Below are 12,756 nucleotides of genomic sequence, written 5' to 3'. Positions count from 1 at the left end.
ATGGGGGGCTTTTGATGGCATGTTTTTACCCCCCACTGTTTAACCCACTGAATGGGGTCACTGAATAGTCTAATGAACATAAAAATGATGCAAATCATATTGTTGCTGTCATGCAAAAATCTTATATCTCCATTTTTGTCTGTTTTTCTTTTTTTTTCTTTTTTCTGATGAATGGCCAGACAGAAGTGGTCCAAAATTACTTGGGAAAATTGTTTTAACATTAACTTCCATTAATTTGTTTTCTTTCTTCATAAAGTTACTATTTTGGAGATATGAGAGCATTTTGTTCCGACAGAGGCGATAGGCCGTGGCCAAATATTAAATACATTTAGAAAATTTACAAACATAATGTTGGTATATATTGTGCATAGCATTTTGAAATATATCACAATATATTTTGGTTGCGTAAGGGTTTATCCATGAGTTCAACCGATAAATAAATAAAAAATAATTAAATAATGATAAATGTAAAAAAAATAATGCATCTCCTGGATCTTTACTTTTAAACAAATAGTTCAACAGCATTTCCTCAAAAATATAAAATATTAATTTTTTTATTTAAAAAATTGTCTGAAATGCAAAGCGGAAAAAAATAGGAAAAAAAATCTTCAAATCTAAAAATTTACAATGAATATTTGAATCTAAAACTGGATGCAAAACCTGAAGATGTCATTTTTATTTATTTATTTATTTATTTATGTATGTATGTATTTATTTAACTTATCTTAGACGCATTCCTTTCAAAAAACAGTTTTGTAAAGAAAATAGAAAATAGAAAAAAAACATCTAACATTAAAAACCTCTGGCTCTTCCTTTAGCTTCAAATCCCCGCCCCTTTATGCAAATCCCCCTGCTTTCGTCGGCGGAAGCGGCTCCGTTTGTTTCCGACAGCTCTTCCCTTTAAAGGCGTATTAGAGCGGCTGAGGCGCAGGACGCTGGAGGGTCCGGCAGAGCAGCAAAACAAACCGAGCACACAGCGGCGCAGAGGCACACTGCGGGGGGACACTCACTCCCACCGAGTCCTGGGGCACACATACGGCTAGCAGGGTGAGCTCTCCGCTGAACGTTGCTTTATATTTGCAGTGAGGTCGTCAGCATCTCAGCTCGACTCGCAGCTGAAGTCAGCTTATCCGCCAGCTTCTTGTTCGAATTCTCCCGTTCCACCTTAAACGGTGCGGCAGGTACCTGCTGCACTGTTTAAGGTGGAACGGGTAAATTCGAACAGGCAGCAGGAGAAAAGGAAGACAATTTTAGCGTCGTTTTGTACTCGGTTTATTTCATGCCTTTTATTTTCCGTGGAGCAGTTATTTTGCATTATCTGACGGTTGACATTGTAAATACTGGCGTTTTTGTTAGCGGAGCGACGGTTTTGTGTAGCGATATCGAGGTATCGACGTTGTTGTTGAGCTGTGAATCGATGGTGTTTAACGTTACCTAGTTACGGTTGCCCTTGTTTTTGTGGGATTTGTAGTTTATCCGACCGCACAGCGAATTAGCACGATAACCAAGTGCAGGCGTTTGTTGTTAGCTCTTCCAAATGTCGTGACTGATGCGTTTGTGCAGGTTTTTTTGCGTGGTGATTGGTGATTGTTTTTGTTGCTTTAAGCCAGCATATTAACTGCCTTTTTGAGTGGGATTCAATGCGGATCAGTCAAAGCCCGCTCTTAAAAAAAAATATGGGTCTATAGTAGAGGGACTGTTTCTATTTAGGACCATTGGTACATGCATAAATGTTTTTTTTTTGCATGGTAACATGGTTCTTGAGATTGATGGAGAATGTGTTGTGTATGGTTCTGTATAGAACCTTTTTGAAAATGGTTCTATATAGCAACAAAAAAGGGTTCTTCTACTGTTGCAAGCGTGACATTGAAATAATGCATGATGCATGTTGCACCATGCATCATTTCAGTCTGAAGAACCATTTCACCATGCAGAGAACCAGTTAAGTGTGAAATGTTTTTATATAGAACTCATGGTTCTAAACAGAACCATTCCCTTTACTAAAGAACCCTAGTCTTTTTTAAGAGTGTCATTGTTTTAGAGCCCATTCCTTTCCATTGTAGAAGCCCATACCCACCTGTTCACTGCAAGCACAGCTCTGTGCATCCAGTTGTTAGGAGGAAATGTTATGTAGTTGATTTTTTTTGAACAAACAGTGCCACTTCTGACCCGTCCTGCTCAGCCTGTTCAATAACTAGTCTGCGATGAACGCTCCAGCTGTGAATCAGAAATCTTGCCCGTCATGATGAGTCAGAAACCTGGCTGTTAAGGTAGCCGTATCCTGCGTTACCAGGAGTTGTTTAAGTGGCTAATGTGGTGTAACTCATGCCTCGTAAATTTCTTGACGAATGTGTCACATTGCTGATGACCATGGGCAGTTATTTTGCAATCAGAAGACTCAAAACAGAAAGCTCATTGACTCCAAGTACGCTTATAATAGGACCCAGTGGGCTGATGCTGAAGCAGAGCACAGAGAAACGTGTCAGAATTATTATTGTCCGTGGTAATATGCTACAGATGTGGCAGATAAGAGATTAGGCAGAAAAATGCTGGAACATTCCTTTAAATGTAGCATGAAGCTTTTGTGACCCAGAAAACAATCTGAATTTAGGCTAAAAACAGCGCGGCTCTGTCGTCGTTCTCTGAGATGAATTAGGTTTTGCAGTCAGTTGCAGACTAATTGCGTCTGATGACAGTAAAAATCGAGGGGGTCACAAGGTAGAAGGTAATGCTTTTTGTTCCTCAAAAGCAGATGTTTGCCGCAGCTGGTTCCCCACCGCCACATCATGTGAGGGGAAATATGCTGAGCTCGACTTTCACTCGCTTGCACGCATTGAAATCAGATGTAAATAACCCCTCGTCTGTGTGGGATGTAAAGCAGAGGGGGGTGGGGGGTGCGAGTTTGTGTTTTGCTGCTGAGTGCCCAGAATGCCTGAGGTCTTGCGTATTGGCTGTTGGTTTGCTTTTCAGTGCTGTGTGTTGACCGCTGTCGTTCGTTTGACCTTCCCAGGTGCCAAGAGTGCTGCTGAGCTGGCGCGGGGCCGACGGCACGGGGCCACGTCTGTAGGAGAGCTGCTGCCGCATGCAGGCACAGGAGATTTATGAAGCTTTCAAGGCCTTTTGGTGAGTCACACCAGCTCTGCTTTTGAGATGTTGTACTGAGACTGGCTCAAGGGCACTGCAGGCCAGGCTCCAGGCTGCTGCGGCATGGTTGATGTCAGGTGTCGATGGCACACATACATGCACATAGAAAGCAGAGACGTGATGCTGCGTTTTTGATTCGTCATGTCTGACTAAGTGGTTTTGCTTTGCTGTTTCCAATATTTTGCCCACCCTGTGTCTTATTGCTGTATCTGTCTGTTGTTCAGCTTGAAAACTGCTGTATGTTTACATACATATCTAGGGCAGAAATATCCTGACTATGCAGGAAAAAAAAACATGGCTATTAGACTTATTAATAATGTAAGTACATGTAATATAACACTGCTGTCAGAAGAAAACCTTGTATCTCCATTTTTGTCGTTTTTCAGTTTTTGACATAATTTAAAAATGCCTGTTGCTCTTTACATTGTATGTAAATTTTATTATGAATTAACCAAAAGAAACGGCCCAAAATGACTTGGAAAAAAATCTGGTTCCATTGACTTACATTAAAAGTAAAGTAGGTTTTTTCCTTCTCCTGTAAAGTTACCATTTTGGAGATACAAGGTTTTCCTCTGACAACAGCGATGTTGTATAATTGATATGTATAATGCTTAGTATTACATTTAGGTACTTGCACACATTTATTGCATAAAAGAGCCGTTCTCACATATAGGTAAATAAATAAATGCTGTACAGTAGAATTAAACACAGCACAGTGCAATACATTTCAATAAGTTAGTACAGTGCAATACATTACAGTGAGCTCAGGACTAGCTTTCTCTCTAACCTATTTGTAACTAGCAATGACACTTTCTCTAGGTAGGACGCTCTGGATAAGAGCGTCTGCTAAATGCTGTAAATGTAAATGTGTGGATATGCGTTGTATCATTACATAAAAGGCTTGCATCAAATTCTGAACCTGTCGTAGTTTATGTTGCGGAACTTTTGTATAAAAGCAAGAGAACACTCACGTGAATATGAAAGCACGAGAACATTCGTGTGTTACTGTGAATAGCATCAAAATGCAAATAGGTTGGTTGTGATCTACTGTACTCTCCTTCAGCTCTTGCCTGCGACCAAATCGCTCCCTCTCGGGTTCTAATATGTATAATATATATATTACAAATAGGTTGTATTGTTATTACATATAGGTACCTACATATACGTATGAGCGACATTATTACATAAAGGCACTTACATGTACATGTGAGATACATTATTATATATAGGCATTTACATGTACGAAAGAGAAATATTATTACATATAGGCCCTTACATATGAGAGAGATTACATATAGGCTCTTATACATATAAGAGATGTCACAAATAAGGACTTGCATGTCGCTGTTGTCGAAAGAAAACCTTGTATCTCCATTTTTGTCGTTTTTCAGTTTTTGACATTATTTGAAAAGGCCTGTTGCCCTTTACATTGTTCGTAAGTTTCATTATGAATGGACTAAAAGAATTGACCCAAAATGGCATGGAAAAATGTCTGGTTCCATTGACTTACATTGACATTAAAGTTCGTTTTTTCCTTTTCCTGTGAAGTTATCATTTTGGAGATACAAGGTTTTGTTCCAACAACAGCGATATATGAGAGTTATTATTATATATAAGTGCTTGCACATACATATAAGAGATTAGTGTATATACGCTATATGGACAAAAGTATTGGGACACACCTCTCAATCACTGAATTTAGGTATCATTGCCACAGGTGTATAAAATCAAGCACCTAGCCATGCAGTCTGCCTTTACACATATTTGTTAAAGAATGGGTCATTCTAAAGAGCTCTGAATTTAAGCGTGGTGCTGTAATAGGATGACACCATTGCAACAAGTCAGTTCGCGAAATTTCTTCTCTCCTAGATATTTCACGATCGACTGTGAGTGGTATTATTGAAAAATAAGATTATTTAGGAACCTGAGCAACTCAGCCGTGAAGTGTCAGACCAAGTTACGGAGCAGGTCGGCGAGTGCTGTGGGGCATATTGTATAAAAGTCGCCAACGCTGTGCTGACCCAGCCTGGAGCTTCATGGTATGGGTTTCCATGGCCGAGCCTTACATCACCAAGCACAATGCAAAGCGTCGAATAGAGTGGTGTTAAGCGCTGCCGCTGGAGTGATGTATCACACTTCTCTATCTGTCAGTCTGATGGATGAGTCTGGGTTTGGCAAAAACCAGGAGAACGTTACCTGCCTGACTGCACTGTGCCAGCTGTAAAGTTTGGTGGAGGAGGGATGATGATATGGGGTTGTTTTTCAGGGGCTGGCCTAGAACCCTTAGTTCCAGTGAAGGGAAATCTCAATGCTTTCTCAGACCAAGACATTTGACAGTTGCGTGCCTCCAACTTTGTGGCAGCAGTTTGGGGAAAGCCATTTTCTGTTCCAGCATGACTGTGGCTCCTGTATTAAGCTTCCCAGAAGAGGGGAAACTGTTGTAGCTGCAAAAGGGGAAGACAAACTCCACATTAATGCCTATGAATTTAGAATGGGATGTCATAAAAACTCCTGTAGGTGTAATGTGTAGGTGTCCCCATACTTTTGTCCACATATATACGTGTGTGTGTGTTATTACATGTAGGTGCTTATACATTTTTATGTTACATATTGGACACATTATTTTTACATGTAGGCAGTTACATACATAATCCATTTGACCCCATGTTCTGACAAGGTATTAAAAATGTGCATTCATGTGTGTTTGTGCTGATAAGAAAGCTTTAGTTCCCATTCCTCCTCTCTTTCTTAGTGATTACTCAACACTGTGGCTGACTCAGCAGAGCTGTGCACATGACTGCTGAGAGAGACACTGCTACAGGGAACCAAAACCCCATCAGTCTGCTCGATTATCTCCCCCGTTTTAATGGCCTTTCACACCAGGCTTACAGACTTTAACACTGCAGTGGAAGACGATGTTCACTGTAAAAATGCTCAGTGTATAAGAAATGTTTCTTGCCTGAAATCGTTTTCATCTGGTTGATGCAGAGCCACTCCTTAAATACTTAACCATTATCAATTTGTAAAGAAAGAATGGATCCCTTTTTGAAAATGTCACTCTGTTTACTTCACATTTGCATTTTTACATAAAGAATTGAACAAACATTTTGTTGGCCATGCTTATAATATCAGCCATGCTCAAACCTGTCAATCACTGCAGAGCGTTTAATTAAAAGGGGAATTTTGTCCTTGAGTATTGGCCGATTGTGAAAGGCTGTGATTAATTCCAGCACCACTGCACCCATGAGGTAGAGATCAGCTGCTTTAACCTGCAGGCTTACTAAGTAGTTATTCATTTTAAAACCTATGACTCAGCGTGTGCTATACATTATTTGGTAACTTGTAACTATTCACAAAATTCAAGGTTTGATCCAGTATGCTGCTGTCTCGAGTCTTGAAACACTAAAGCTGTGCTTTGTGGTGCCTTGATTTAAAGGGCCCCATCCTGTATTTTTACATTTTGTTATTCCCTGATGTCCACTTGGAACATTTGGTTGGTCTTGTGTACCAAAAACGGTCATAATTTGTTTTTACATGACCATTTTCCAACCTCTCTTTAGCCCTAAAACAGGCTATTTTTGTTTCTGTGCCTGATATATGTAAGTGAGCTCTGTTCTGCTTGGCTGTAGTGTTACACCCAAAGAAATTACCACAGTAAGTAGGGATGCACCGATTTGGGAACTGTGGGCCGATACTGATATCTGATATTTTATTCATTTACTTGCCTGCCGATGCTGATACATCAGGACTAAATTCACTTGGATTAGCATTACTGAGAAATAAAATGCTTATTTTTAGAGAGTTACAAATGTAGTAAATTTAATATGTTGATATTTTAGCTCTTCTTGAGCAGCGTAAATATGTCATCAAATATTGGTTTGAAATATCAAACCTAATCATTTATACAATGCTGATATTTTCTTTTTCAGCAAATATTCATCGATACAAAATGATTCTGATATCATCGCGCATCCCTAATGTGGAGATATGTACAGTCATATGCAAAAGTTTAGGCACCCCTGGTCAAATTACATGTTTTGTTCATTTTCTAAGTCAAAAAATGTGCACATTCTCTTTTAATGCACAATTACTGTTCTTTTGCTGAATTTAACATGATGGAAAAAAAAATAAAATGTGGCCTATGCAAAAGTTGTGGCATATTTTATATTTTGTGTTTTATTTTTAATAGAAATTGTAGAAAATGCCACGTTTAAGTGTATTACCAGTAGAACGTGTGTTAACTTATTTGCATGTAGAAAATCAACAAAACATAACTTTGCCAGACGAGTTCAAACCTTTGCATACAGCTGTAACTGTGAGGGTGAAGAATTAAACTGTAGGCCCACAAATGAACAATGAGCTTGCAGTTTAAGGGGTTCAGAAATATTTATCATTTGATTAAATTAAGTAATCACCTACAAATCATTATATCTGTATACTGTGTAACCCATCTGTAATTATGCGAGGCAGAAATATTTCCCAGTATGAATAGAAGCATAGAACTCAGTTTGCCAATATAGTGTAACTAAAGTGAAACCTAATACTGCACAGCTCCCTCATTGTTCATGGTGGGCAGATCTGGTTGGGTTTCTTCATGTAATGGACACTGATATGGCTCCGGACTAGGGCCTGTGTGCGTGTGTGCGTGTGTTTGTGCGTGCCAGGCTCTTGAAAGGCCTTTGGTGATGAAGCAAAGCCCCTGGCATTTGATTTGAGCATGATCTGTTTGATCCAGGAGAAACACTAGCTAATCCGTTATCCTGTTGTGTGCATTTTGTTCTAGATTGAACGAAAAAAGAAAGATTAAAAGGTGTTCACTAGAGCTGAGTGGTTAGCCTTGTTCTAAATATCACGATTGCATGTTTTTTTTTTGTGTAAATTGTATTGGTTGATGCTTCCATTTACAGAATAGAGGCCCAGGAACTGTGAACTTAAGGAAGTCAGGAGCTTTGACATAATGGGAGTGGGGAGAAAATGAGGTTTAATAGGCTTCTGTTCTACTCAATCTGAGACTATCCCTTCTTTATGCCTATATGCCTCTGATATTTAAAGTGCCTCTCAGTGATGCACAATGACCAGCTAAAAATAGTGCTCCATGAAGAGCGAGTTCTTTCAGGAGCTTACCACGCTCTCTCTCCCTTTCCGTGTGGTCATAAGGTGCGGGGAGAAAGACTCTGAGATGTTACTGAATCACAAGTTCAGCCCTTGCAGGTCCTTGAAAGGAGCCCACGGCAATAACCTACTTCATCTCTGCGGATTTACTGTGTGGTGAAACACCTCCGTCCGCTCTGTTCTCATCGTCCGCGATTCATCTTATTCGGGTCAGGATTTTCCTGAGACTGTGACCAGCCTGGCTATTAAAGTGAAGCATATTTTGAATCATCTTTGCAGATGTTACACTCAGCGTAGAGCAACATGAAGATATTTCATAATCTCTTCAGGCCTTCCTTTGCACAGACTGAGGTGCAGGGATGAGCTTGAATGGATTAGGCCCGACTACAGTGGTAGGCCTTACAACTGTAAGTAAGCTAGAGCTGAGGCCTGGCCAGTGTTTCATTTCACATTTAAAATCTGCTGATGTCAAAGGTTTGATGTGTTTATCTGTATCAGCCAATAAAGCACCAATATTTATAAGAAATTATTTCATTATAAGCTTGTTTTTTCAGAGATTTTTCAAATAGTTTCATGATCCTTACAGTGGCTGCTAGCATTGATAATGGTTATCTTTGACAACATTTTCAGTCTTGGCTAGGGTAGCAAAATTTAAGGAATTTCCTTGATTGATTATTGTTAATGTTACAAACAGTTACTGGTTAAGCATTGACAAATGTTAAGCAAGCAAGACTTCTAACATAGAAAATACACTTTTTCCCCTAATCACACCCCTTATTTCAGCCATGTGTCCAGCTGCCATGCTTTCTATGCCCAGGATGTATAATTTCACATTTTGACAGAAGAACAGCTAGAACAGAGGTGCCAAATGCACCAATCGGGCATAAGATTATGTCACCTCCTTGTTTCTACACTCATTGTCCATTTTATCAGCTCCACTTACTATATAGGTGCACTTTGTAGTTCTACAGTTACAGACTGTAGTCCATCTGTTTCTCTGCATACTTTGTTAGCCCCCTTTTACCCTGTTCTTCAGTGGTCAGGACCCCCATGGACCCTCACAGAGCAGGTACTATTTGGGTGGTGGATCATTCTCAGCACTGCAGTAACACTGACGGTGTGGTGGTGTGTTAGTGTGTGTTGTGCTGGTCTGAGTGGATCAGACACAGCAGTGCTGCTGGAGTTTTTAAACACCTCAGTGTCACTGCTGGACTGAGAATAGTCCACCAACCAGAAATATCCAGCGAACAGCGTCCTGTGGGCAGCGTCCTGTGACCACTGATGAAGGACTAGAGGATGACAACACAAAAACTCAAAATCAAACTTTTTGATTCTTTTAGATTTTGAAATAATGCAGGACTAGCTGCAAAAAAGCGACATAAAAATGCTTTTAGGGCATTTTATGATGCTTTCACACTCTCAAGCTAGTAGAAATGAGCTCTTGAAATCCCCCCACTGTTGATGGTGTTTATTAGGTTTATGTGGTTTCCAGTCACTTTATCGGTTCCCTTTGCAATTACCAAAGCGATGACTGGCAATGATGTCACCTCCAACATGACTGTGTGTTTTTTTTTTTTTGTTTTTTTGTTTTGTTTTTTTACATTAATGGACTCTTGTAATTATATTTCAGCATCACAGGCCTGGCAGTTTACACTGTTGTCTTTCTTTGTAAAATGCTTGCACACGTGTCTTTCATATCTTCTCACTGCTTTGTTGCATTGCAAGATCAACAGTTGCAGAGTGGTCCCTTATGTAGAATATAAACCATGTCAAATTTAGAAATTTGAAATATATTTAAATTAGCCTAATAGAAAACTGAAAGTTGTTAGATTTTATAATGTAGTTGACCAAGTTCTCCATGATTAACAACCCTAGTCTGGGCCTAATCTAGACAGGACTTTGCGTGTTGTGCTATGATCTCTGCATTAATCCATTCCTTTGTTTCGGTTTCCAGATGATAACTGTGCTGCAGTGAGTCAGCTTGAAGGTTCTACCAGCCATCAGCATTAGCAAGACCCTCACCAAACATTGAAATGGGATGTATTGTTTTCCCTAGAGAAGTAGCAGCGTTAAGTGAGGTTGGAGATGGATTGTGTGGCCAGATTGTTCTCCATCTATTGGATGGTCCTGACTTCTTTGGTCATGGAACTTTGTATTGCTTCTTAGATCTCACTTTCACATATGCTTTTTCACGTAAGAGCTAGTAGAGAGTGATTATACCGGTTCATCCAGTTGAAATTCATCCTCTGGTATAAGCTTTATCAGAACCGTTCTTCCAGTATGCCACAAATAAGCACAAATAAAATGGCGTTCGAACAGTGTGGACCACGCTAAGGTTAGTCCTTTCAGCTGAGTGGCAGAGTCATGGATGTTTCAGGAACATTTCAAATGAAAATGAAAACGCATCTCCCGCAATCCCCTCCCGCTGTCTAGTCCGCTGCATCTGAAGTAGTCTACTTTGTTTTTGAGACAGTATGGACACTATAGCTCAATCTCATTTCTTATTTTTACCCCATCCCTTGTTTTTGAGTGTCACCTTGCTCCTTGTTGCTGAGTTACAAGTTGTAGTGGTTGAAATCTTCTCCTATGAAATGAAACAACCCTCAAATAAAAGGAAACATTGCTTCATTAACAGACTGCTAGCAGTGCTCTGTAGGCGACCCTGCCAGTCTGCAGTGACAGCAGAGGAGGGTAAAGTTCAGCTCCTCACTGCTGGGCTTTAGTTACATTTAGGGAATCATATGCCGGCTCCACCCTTTGCAGGCATATTCTCTTCGTTAAAAATTACGAAAACCATGTTATGTCGTAGTTTAATGCCGTTTCAATGTATTATGGTCCTTTTCTTAATAACAAACACACAAAATCACTAGCAGTATGCTGATGTTTCTGTAGCTAGCTAGGTAAATCTTCCCATTCCACCTTAAATGGTGCAGCAATTACATTCTTGCCCTCATTTTTATGTTTATTATGAAGAAAAGGACCATAATACATTGAAACAACATTAAACTAAGATATTACGAGTATCAACTAGCCCTAACACTTCGTCCTACCCCTCTATCTCTACGAAAATCGGGACACCCTACCCCTAGACGAGAACGCACAAAATGTAGGGGTAGGGCTAAGTGGTGGGGGCAAGGGGCGAAATGGGTTTGGGCCTATAACACATGCAGCATTGAATGATGCACATGTAGAACAATATATGAATATCTTTAACAAATTCCAATACTTGCAAGATCACATGAGATGTGTAATGAACTGAATGACATTGTATTAACATAAGGGGCATTAAACCAAAGTGACAGATGGTTGTTGCATTTCTAAAACTTTAATAAAGCATCATTTCCAAGTAAAGTAACAGCACTTAGAAGGCAGAGGCCTAGTGAGAAGCACAAGTGGGTTCAGTGGAAGATTTTGAACTTAAGTGATCATTTTCCTGCTTGTTTTCCCAGATATTCTGATAAACATGTTTATTGAGAAGGAGAAGCAGAAAAATAATGAGGCCTGTGTATTGCAGATGTAGAAAATGGAGTTACACAGGTCTCTTTAATGGAAATGTAAGTTTTGTACATTAACTTACGGATGTCTGTTCTATATATTTCTACTTAACTTCTACCTTATAAGCTCCATTACCTGGTAATAATACATCATAACAGTGTTATAACTGGAATAAATATCTGTCAACCTTATATCAACACAGTAATATTTTCTTCTTTTTTTCAGTATAAATTGTCTGGCATAAGCATATCTACTGGCATAAATATAAGCAAAGTATTGCTGAAGAAATGTTCATGCATGTGGTACAAAGTCCCTATGCAGTAGCCTTCAAATAAAGCAGGGCCAAATATGTATTAGTCATATATTTTCTGCGGTTGGTAAAAGGAAAAGTGTGGTTGCTACAGCTTATCTCTCGCTCCTGTTCCCTATCAACAGGAGGTTATTGTTTCTCCACGACTTCATTTCAAGGCTTCGTAGCAAAGCTGGTCATGTAGGGTTTTTCAAATAACTTTCTTATCGCCTTTTTGTTTTTGGCTTAGTGAGAGAAAACAGGTTTTGTTTTCGTCCGTGTTGTGCTTTTGCAAACCATGGAGGATTTTGTGCTGACGGGGGCAGCAGGTAAGCTTCTCGGACTTAACCAGCTCACTCTCTTGGAGAAAGCTGGCAGAAGTTCAAGAATAACATTAGTGCAATGGACACTCCCCTCTCACACACAGACACACACACAGAGCTAGCTAACGTCTCAAAAGCGACTCGCTCTCCGTCTGCGGGCGTGTTTACTTTGGAAAGGTCTGGGGCGCTTCCATCTGTCTGCCTGCCCTTGATGAACTGATGTCATCACCGGCTTTGCACAGAGGTGGGTTGCGTTTGTTTATGTTGTTATTTGCCATTATTGTATGTTTATTATTTTGTGCTGTCATTGCAGCACATAGAACTACATAGAACTACATCTTGTTTATTACTTGTTTGAAGGGAGCAGAATTACTTAGTGACAAATCAGAGCAG

The 12,756-nt window shown here is 39.8% G+C and overlaps 1 protein-coding gene across 1 annotated transcript in view; it reads left to right on the top strand.

Moving 5' to 3' along the window:
• Positions 1 to 914: 914 nt before the first annotated feature.
• The window catches only part of LOC118806186 (solute carrier family 45 member 4), a 90,200-nt gene continuing 78,358 nt past the window's right edge, over positions 915 to 12,756 (top strand). Inside the window, exons 1-2 of the mRNA XM_036567595.1 lie at positions 915 to 1,047; positions 3,011 to 3,123. The gene's annotated coding sequence lies outside the window, so the exon portion shown is untranslated. The remainder of the gene's footprint in view (positions 1,048 to 3,010; positions 3,124 to 12,756) is intronic.

This window comes from Colossoma macropomum, unplaced genomic scaffold (genome assembly GCF_904425465.1).
Source record: "Colossoma macropomum unplaced genomic scaffold, Colossoma_macropomum, whole genome shotgun sequence".
Lineage (NCBI taxonomy): Eukaryota > Metazoa > Chordata > Actinopteri > Characiformes > Serrasalmidae > Colossoma > Colossoma macropomum.
The sequence above is the reverse complement of the archived record's forward strand: the minus strand, read 5'-3'. Positions and strand labels throughout refer to the sequence as shown.